Consider the following 8,721-nt stretch of genomic DNA (forward strand, 5'->3'; position numbering starts at 1 on the left):
TTTGATTGATTTAGTTAATGTCTTACGTTAATTGGCAAGTACCTATTTGAGCATTATTACTTTTTTACCTTATAACAGTCGTATTTCTAATATCACTTCTTTCTTCCAGATCACTAATTGTCATCGGTATATTCAGAATATTATGCCTGGATTTCGCGATAAAAGAAGCATAAAGAACAGATACGAAAGACATTGACGTGATTAGAGAAAAATGGAACTATTTTGTTGATGACCCTTCCGTTATAGCAGAGAATCCAGAGGACCTGCAGCTAGCATTGCGCAAAATGGACCAATAATTCAGTCATGGAGTACGAAAGTAAGCACAAGGTTAACTGAAATTGTAGAATTTGGAAGAAAATAGCATATATTTTGCTGAAAATGAGACGAATTGTAAAAACTCAAATCATTTTACCTGCGTAGGAAGTAGCATACATGGAATGCAAGGGATTTCATGGATCTCAAGCGGGAATTAGATCAAGTTCATAAGGCATTTTCAAAAAGACACAACTACTTCGATTTAAGTGCGCAAACTAGGAACCATTCCTTGAGATCTCTCGCCCGTAGAGAGTGATACATTGAATGGATTGGAGACATCAAATATTAGAGGGGCAGACTAGATAGGAATAGAAACCTACAAAATCTAGTACTAGAGAAGGATACAATTTGTAGCATCACGGAATGTAACCGAGGTAAATATCATGTGGGAAAGACTAAGCAGATGGAATGGGTACACTTGGAAATTATTGAATTTTTTGCAGTCATTGTAGGTAAGGAAACAGACGGGAAGACCACACGAGGAAGACCATAGAACAAGTTCGTTGGCTGGGTGAAGAGGGTTGCTAGCCTGGAGATCTTTGTGGGCGTAGTGGAGGTTAGCACTATGAAGGGAAGAATGTTGAGCTAAATTGATCTAATCTTCGAATCGAACCTCTGGTGATTATGTCAGTGAAGTTTACGATGCCATTATTGTATAATTGAGTTCATGTTACGTCAATTTAATTTGGTAAATACTAATTCACTACCAACCGTCCACTATAATCAATGCTACCACCCCGTATTATATGAGAATCAAAATATATCTTTCATCTCAATTATGTATAACTTACAAATTAATACCTAAATTAAAAATTGAAGCAAATTATTAAAGAGAGAAGACTTCAGTGTTTCAGTTAGGCGTAGGATAAAAACGTATTAATCCTTAATAAATTCAATTTAAACGATTAAAAGGCAGTAATTTTTAAACAACGTCATAAACATTTTACTAAACGACCAAACCCACAAATTTTAATAAAATGTGATCAATGTATGCAAAAAACGTCCACCCTTTTGAATAGCTATTACGATAGATCGTGTCTCAAGTCAGATACATAAATATACCAAAAAATATCAATAATATTGTTTTAAACAAAAAATAGAAAAACAGAATCAATTAACACACCAAATCGGTAAAACTATAGCATAAAAATTGTAAACGTATCTAATACTAAATGACGGCTAAGAAAATTATGAAAATAAATTTAGAAGCAGAATAAAGCAAAAAATTCTTCATGCACGCTATAGCAAGTAATTAGTGCCTCACTCCTCCTGGCCGGGCGGCCCTGACCCGAAGATCCGGGTATCCATCCTTGCCGAAACCCGAAATTTGCGGGATAGTTGCAGCGGTCACGAGTTACGGAGGCGGGCATGCATGGCGAAACTTATTGCAAGACATTTGGTCAGAAATCAATTATACGATATTTAACTAAGTAATAATTAAAGTGGGCATGGGATTATATATTCAACTAACCCTATCGTAGATTTTGAATGTGCGCAACAAAGTAACGCAGGTCATACGGAGAGGTTTCGTAGGGAATTATTTATACAATATTTCTAAAAAAACCGAGAGCCTCAAACAAATTCTAATAGTTAAAGACCACCTTCCGGTATTTCCGGTATAACTTTCGTTCGCTAATGAAGCTTCCAAAGAACGCTTAAACTTTGAGCGACGTAAATTTTAGGATTGCAATATAATGTTTCTTGTTTAATCTCCTCTCAAGATGGGCAAATATTTAGATCTTATGCTCGCTTAAGCCTTTTATAACAGGAAACAAACAACTAGGAGGGGGGATGTACCCTAGCTATCTTTCCCCTTACTTGATTATATTCCGTATTGATTATCTAATATCCACGCCCTGGTTGAACGTTGTGTCCGATAAATTCAAGTTACTTACACCTTACCACCAGCTTCTTCTTTTATAATAATTTTTAACAAGGATAACAAACTAATTAAGTACTATAATGTTAAACAATGAAACTGAGCTTACCTTCTGCCTGTTGCCCCTGAAATACTGGCCATCACATGGTCGAAATATATATTAATAATTTTATTTTTATGTACATATATATAATTTTAATTAATGGTATTATGTCAGTAAAGGCACGCTCTGGATGGACAAAATCTACCAAACGGCAGAGAGACGATTCGCTTGCCTCTCCTAAAAAAATACCATCCCAATATCCCAATAAAAATAAGCCCCTCTTCAACTCGACGTACTTCCCTCCTCCCTTCATTTCGTCCTCATCGTATTCCTTCCCTTTCTTGGTTTGCCCAAAGTTTCCCCTCCATCACGGTCTTCAAAATCCCATCGCCATTCAAAACGCTCTGAATCCATCTCTCTTGTCCACTTTGAATTACTCCCAACAAGCTCCTCTTCTCCCCAATATACGAGGGTCATCCGGAAGGTAGTACCCGTTCGTGCCGCATGAAGTGCTGACGATGCGAGTAGCCGCTGGACGAGGTCAGATAGCTTCAGTGGCTTGTCTGCCTTCTCTGAGCCAAGTTGCGTGACGCTAGCATTGCCTGTGTTGTTTCTGTGATTGTTTACAATGTTTAAAAAAATTGAGAACGCCGCCAGTTGTGAAGTGAGGGCAGTGATTAAATTCCTCAATGCAAGAAACGTTCGCCCATGTGATATTCATCGCCAATTAAAGGAGGTGTATGGAGACAATGTAATGGACGAGTCGTCTGTTCGGCGGTGGTGTCGCAACTTCAACATGGGGAGGGGGAACACACACGACGATGAGCGTTCGGAGAGACCGTCTGTCATTACAGACCAACTGGTGAGCTCAGTTGACGAATTCGTGAGGAACGATCGGCGCGTCACAATTGATGACATCTGTGAGCATTTTCCCAATGTTTCTCGAACAATTGTTCATGAAATTGTTAAACACCATCTGCATTATGCAAAAATTTGTGCAAGATGGGTCCCTCGCGTATCTCAATGAGCTGGCGGCGAAGGACTATGCAGCAGGAATACAGAAACTTGTCACACGTTATGACAAATGCCTTAATTTGCTTGGAGATTATGTTGAGAAGTAGTTTAAAGTATCCTCTTTCAAATAAAATTTTTTATGTTTGTTAATATTTACTTTTGTGTCTTTATTTCACGAACGGGTACTACTTTCCGGATGACCCTCGTACCTGGCCCTTTCTCGTTTGTTTTCATTTCTCTCCACCTCACCTTCTCCACCCTTCTGTAAACCCGTATTTCAAAAGCCTTCAATCGACGCCTATCATCCTGCTTCAATAAGTGTGCCAACCAAAACCACACTCCATTTCAACGCTTTGACCAGCCCTTTTTTAATATCCTTACTAACAGTCCTGCCATTTTCATTGACTCCCTCCTTGTGGAAGTTTCTCTGCCTATCGCATTTCTTATCCTGAAGTCATTACATTGGCCAATGGCCATTTTGGTCCGAAACACTTCCTAGGTACGTAAACTGCTCTTGTTTTCACCCTCATAATTTAATGTTAAAATTAGTCCTACTACCTATTGAAAACCTCATAATCTTTCCAAGAAACTGCGGGAGATACCGCGACAGCAACTTTTGACGGAGTCATCCGCTAATATGCATTACAATGCAACAATTTCAGAGTGAGCAATCTTTCGCCTTGATCGGGATACTAACCCTACGATATCCCGGTCAAACGAACGATTTTCACAATCTGAAATTGTTGCATTGTAACTCATCATCTTTGTTGTATTTACATATATTCTCATTCCGTACCTATCACAACGACTTTCCAATGTACTGAGCAAATTTTTCGAACCCGAAGCTGTCTAAGAGAACTAAAGTTTGATCATTCGCAAACCAGAGTACACGAATTCCCCGCCAACTTTCACTCCAATCTACTCGCATTCCCATGCCTCATTGACCATTTCCTCCACATCCATGAAGAACAGTGGTGTTAATGGACAACCCTGCCTTACTCCTCTTCCTTACACGGCCAATCCGGAGACTTCATAACCAACTCGAACATAAGCAGTCGGAGACGTCTACAGTTTACGGATATGTCTCCTATCCCTCCAATCTACCCCTACTTTTTGCAATATATTAATTTATTTTTCCCAATAGTACTATCAAACGCATTTTCGCAATCTACGAAACAGATAAATACTGTTAACTTGTGCGATAGATATGGGATGAGAATCAATATTAATAAAATAAAGGTTATGCGATTTTCCGGAAAGATAAAGGTTAAGTATGAGGCCAAAAATTAGAGCAGGTAGAAGAGTTTACTTCTCTCAGAAATGTTTTGGACCAAATGATCCAGTTAATAGGGGGGTAAAGAGAATAATTGCGCTAGGCAAAGGGCTTTTGCAAGGAGGAGGGAGTCGATGACAGTGACGTTGAGTAAGTATGTTAAGAAAAGATTCGTAAAATTCGAAGGCAACGGGAAACCACCTAAATCGCCATTCCCAAGATAAATATGATGGTCACTAAAGAGATTTTGAGTCTTGGCAACTACGGGGCTCGGCCCAATCGGCCATGTTTTGTCTCCTGCTGAAACCAACTGATTTCTCGCGATCATTCTTCGTGCCTAAACCGTAGTCCCCAACCTCAGAACCATCTCTTCCTTTGCCTACCGTCGCATTCTAATCCCCCATCACTATCAAATGTTTCCCTGCAGGAACACACGCGATTATGTCCTCTAACTGATCGTATATCCTATCGATCTCTTCCTCTGTATGGTTGCTCGGTAGCATGTATGCCTGAATAATAACCAAGTGCGTCGGTTCTGCTTTTATCTCTAATCGTAATATTCTATCCGTTACCTGTTCTATGTTGACTACGCTTCTTTCTACCTCTTCATTTGATACTTTGGCAACCCCTTGTTGGCTCTCGCCCCCGCCACTGTATATTATTCTATAATTATCACTCCATTAATCCCCGCTATCCTTCCATCTCACCTCGTAGAGACCTGAAATATCTATTTTTCCCCTTTCCATCTCTCGCTTTATATTTCAGTTTACCTGTCCTATATATCCCTCCCCGGACTACAACCTTGACGTGGTGAAAGGGCTTGTGCGTTCCGATGACCTCTAGAGCTGTGCTGACGGGAGTAATAATAATTGCTCCTGGTAGGGTCACCCATGTCAGATAGGTCGTAGGTTAGGAGCAAGACGAAAGACAGTCCACGCAGCGTCTGTTCCTCAGTGAGGCGGCTGCAATGGTGCCTGACCCCAGTGGGGCGGCCAGTAAGTGATGGTGTCACGTTAAAAACACTATTGAGGGGGGAAACAGGAAACCACCTCAAGTATCATTCCCAAGATTTAAATGAAGGACAAAACAGAGATTTCGAGTCTTGGCAACTACGGGGCTCCGCCAAATCGGCCGTGTGTCGTGCCCGGTAGCGGGGGAGGCAAGGCCTCCGCGGTCATCATCCAACGAAACCCTTGCAAGGGAAAACCAGCAGCAGCAGGACAGAAGACGCAGGAGAAGAAGACCAAAGTAGTGAGAATAGAAACGTGGAATGTTAGGACAATGATGAGGGCAGGGAAACCGGAGAATATTAAGCGAGAGATGGAAAGGGGAAATATAGATATTTTAGGTCTCTGCGAGGTAAGATGGAAAGATAGCGGGGATTACTGGAGTGATAATCACAGAATAATATACAGCGGCGGGGACGAGAGCCAACGAGGGGTCGCCATAGTATTAAATGAAGATGTAAGAAGAAGCGTAGTCAACATAGAGCAGGTAACGGATAGAATACTACTAGTAGAGATAAAAGCAGAACCGACGAACTTAGTTATTATTCAGGTATACACGCCACCAAAGCAACCATAAGGAAGAAGAGGTCGATAGAATGGTCGATCAGTTAGAGGACATAATAGCGTGTGTTCCCGCAGGGAAACATTTGAGAGTGATGGGGGATTGGAATGAGACGGTAGGCGATGGAAGAGATGGTGATGAGTTTGGGGACTACGGTTTAGGCACGAGGAATGACCGCGGGGAGAAAGCAGTTGAGTTCTGCAGGAGACAGGGGTTAGTCATCACCAACACTTGGTTTAGACACCACAAAAACGCAGGAACATATTGAAAATTCCAGGTGACTCAGAAAGGTATCAGCTAGATTATATCCTGGCTATACACAGGTTTAGGAACAGTGTGATAAATTCGCACAGCGTCCCGAGAGCGGATGCGGACTCTGATCACAATTTAGTTGTTATGAAATGTAGAGTCCATTTTAAAAAGATAAGGCAGGGGCGGCGAGTTAGAAAATGGAATGTAGAAGCATTAAATTGATTGAAAAGGAAGGAGTACCAACAGGCTGTAGAGTCAATCATGAAGAATGGTAAAGAGCTAAGTAATATCGAAGAAAAATGGGCAAGTATCAAGAAAGGATTGTCTAAAGGAATATATAGAAGTACTGCATAGTAAAGAACTTAGACCAACAAATTAAGACATAGAAAAGGAGCATGACGTAGTGGAAGATAGCTTAGGTCCAGGCATACTCGACGATGAGATGGAAAGGGCATTAAGGAAGATGAAGCTAAATAAGGCCGTGGGGATGGACAACATTCTTGCAGACATACTGAAATGTTTAGGAAAATGTGGGAGGAAGGAATGTGGTCTGAAGACTTTGTGAGATCAGTGTTAGTTCCTATTCCGAAAAAGGTGAAGGCTACATCATAACAGCCATACCACGCTGAATACACCGGTTCTCGTCCGATCACCGAAGGTAAGCAGCATCGGGCCCGGATAGTACTTGGATAGGTGACCGCCTGGGAACACCGGGTGCAGTTGGCATTCAATATTTTACCGACCCCGGTGGCGGCGGGGTAACGTCCTCGTCTGCCATTCCAAGGGTCGCGGGTTCGATTCCCGCCTGGGTGAGTTTCCCTCCATCTAGGGCTTCGGTGTTTGTAAATGTGACCATTGTTATCGTTGTTAATAGTTCGATGCAAAGGCCAAAATGTGCTGTTTTCGGAGTAACACTGAATAAATAAAATTAAATATATATATATTTAATGTATTATTATTATTAGGTAATCTACCATTTAAGGTAGGTTGGTTTTTGGATGGACATAATTACTAATTAAATAATTTGTGACCCCTAGCAAAACACTACATCCTACTTTTCATCAGGTCCCTCTTCAGCTCTGAGTACTTTCTTCCTCCCTTCATCCCGTCCAACATCCCTATCCTGTTCCTTCCCTTTCCTCGTTTGCCCAACATTCTCCCCTCAATTACAGTCTTCAACATCCCGCTGCCGGTCAATACCCCCCTCAGCCACTTTTCCTGCCTCCATAGGATTGCTCCCAACAAACCCCTCTCCTCGCCCACCATACCAAGTACTTCCTCGTTTGTTTTCTTCTCTGTCCATTTCATCTTCCCCATTCTTCTCCAAACCCACATTTCAAAATCCTCCAGTCTACGTCTATCCTCCTGCTTCAATGACCACGTTTCCGCGCCGTACATAGCTACACTCCATATCAAAGTTTTCACGAGTCTTTTCTTAACATCCTTACTCAACATCCCCGTCATCAGCTCCCTCCTCCTTGTGAAAGCCTCTTTGCCTAGCGCAATTCTTCTGCATACGTCCCTACTACTTTGACCGTGTTGGTCCAAAACACTACCGAGATACGTAAACTGTTCTACCTGCTCTAGTTATTGCCCTTCTACTTTAATGTTAAGCTTAGCCTTATTCTTTCTAGAAAACCGCAAAACCTTTGTTTTCTTAATATTGATTCTCTTCCCATACCTGTCGCACTGAATCTCCAATTCACTAAGCAACGTTTGCAGCCCCTTGGCTGACTGACAAACTAAAGCTTGGTCATCAGCAAACCTAACTGATTTTACGCATTCCCCACCCACTTTCATTCCTACCTCCAGTTCTTCCCATGCCTCTTTAATCATTTCCTCTGCATACAGGTTGAACAGCAACGGTGATAATGGGCACCCCTGCCTTAAACCTCTTCCTAACACTGCCCAACCGGACTCCCCGTTCCCCACTCGCACCTGAGCAGTCTGAGACATGCACAGGTTAGCCTCCTTTCCCTCCAATCTATTCCTATTTTCTGCAATATACTCGTTACTTTTTCCCAATTCACTCTATCAAATGCTTTTTTGAAATCTATGAAACAGGCAATTACCTCCTGGTTAAGTTCTATATTCCTCTCGATTAATAATATCATTACTGCAATGGTATCACGCGTACCTCTCCCCTTCCTAAACCCAAACTGATCATCTCCTAAGTAATCAAGTGCCCTACTCTCTATCCTTTTGTTTATGATCCTAAGAACAACTTTAGCTGCGTGGGATATCAAACTTATTGTCCTATAGTCCTCACATGATGTAGCCTTTACTTTTTTCGGAATAGGAACTAAAACTGATCTCACAATGTCTTCCGGCCAGATTCCCTCCTCATAGATACTACAAATGAGCCCATATAGCCTC

General features: G+C 41.6%; 1 pseudogene; it reads left to right on the forward strand.

Annotated features, from left to right (window-relative positions):
• The first annotated feature begins 6,952 nt into the window (after positions 1-6,952).
• On the forward strand, positions 6,953-7,071 carry LOC139687077 (5S ribosomal RNA; annotated as a pseudogene).
• Positions 7,072-8,721: the final 1,650 nt, after the last annotated feature.

The sequence above is a fragment of the Hetaerina americana genome, unplaced genomic scaffold (assembly GCF_022747635.1).
Source record: "Hetaerina americana unplaced genomic scaffold, ioHetAmer1.1.p SCAF_16, whole genome shotgun sequence".
Lineage (NCBI taxonomy): Eukaryota > Metazoa > Arthropoda > Insecta > Odonata > Calopterygidae > Hetaerina > Hetaerina americana.